At 40.3% G+C, this 1,313-nt stretch overlaps 1 non-coding gene across 1 annotated transcript; it reads left to right on the forward strand.

Annotated features, from left to right (window-relative positions):
* The first annotated feature begins 1,000 nt into the window (after positions 1-1,000).
* LOC148297666 (small nucleolar RNA R71) lies at positions 1,001-1,107 on the forward strand. Its single transcript, XR_015833236.1, has one exon. It is a non-coding gene; the product is annotated as a small nucleolar RNA R71 (small nucleolar RNA).
* Positions 1,108-1,313: the final 206 nt, after the last annotated feature.

Below are 1,313 nucleotides of genomic sequence, written 5' to 3' on the forward strand. Positions count from 1 at the left end.
CTTATCTTGCTTTGCTTTCTTAAGACGGCCTGGAAATGGAATCTGTGGAACATATGGAGCGGTTGGCACGTATCTATCTTCTTGAAGATGTGGTGGCACAAATTTGTCATCCCTTTTATGCAATTGGAATTGATCGGATTTCTGAGAATCTGATTTGGCCTTAGGAGCAGATTGAGAAGTTTTGAGTTGTTCTCCTTCCGTGGCCATGGTCTCCTCCTCTTCATTTTCTACAATCACAACATCATTTGAAAGATTAGAATCATCTTTATTATCAATGATCTTACCTGATCTGAGCACATGAATGGCCTTGGCTTCTGGGTTCTTTGGATTGATCTCAGTTTGGCTTGGCCATTTCCCAGGCACTCTTTGAGTTATTTCAGCAGCTATTTGGCCTAATTGGACTTCCAATTTGGAGATGGCAGCTTGTGTAGTTTGCTGAAAATTGGATTGGTTGATTGCCATCTGCTTCACTATATCTTCCAATGATGATGATGATTGTTGTGGCCTTTGGAATGAAGGGGGATTTGCTTGATTCTGGGTATTTCTCCATGAAAAGTTTGGATGATTCCTCCAACCTGGATTATAACTTTGAGAGTATGGATCATTTCTTGGACCTTGGTTGTAGGAATTTACCAACTTAGCTTGCTCTTGCACAAATTCTGGATATCCAGCCCCAAGTGGACAAGCTGTGGTATCATGGTCATGAGATTCACAAATGCTACACACTTCCTTCGGAGGGCTTCTTGAGTTTAATGCAAGAAGAGCATCTAGCTTTTGTTCCAGTTTTGAAATCTGCACACTAGAAGCATCATTAGAACCACTAATAACACGTTTACCTCTTGTATCCGTATGTTGGGTCTCCATTGCTATCTCCTCAAAGAGTTCGTACGTTTCTTCTGGAGTTTTGGTTTTAAAAGAACCACCTGCAAAATTGGTGACTATATTATGACTAGAAGGGGTTAGTCCTTTATAAAACATACGCATTTAAAGCTTCAATGGAATCCCATGATGAGGACATTGGTTGAGCAACCCATTGAATTTCTCCCATGCTTCACAAAACGATTCATCATCTTGCTGTGCAAATAACAAGATCTTGTCCCTAAGCATGTCGGTCTTTTGCGTGGAGAAGTATTTTTCCAGGAACTTCTTTTGAATGGCAGACCATGTAGTGAGTGAACCAGGCTTCAAAGAATTCAACCAATACTTCGCCTTATCCTTTAAAGTGTATGGAAACACTCTCATTCGAAGTTGATCTTCTGTCACACCTGTCAAGGGAAAAGAACTCACAACATTAAAAATATCCTTTATATGAG

This window comes from Prunus avium, chromosome 1 (assembly GCF_965620075.1).
Source record: "Prunus avium chromosome 1, drPruAviu1.hap1.1, whole genome shotgun sequence".
NCBI lineage: Eukaryota > Viridiplantae > Streptophyta > Magnoliopsida > Rosales > Rosaceae > Prunus > Prunus avium.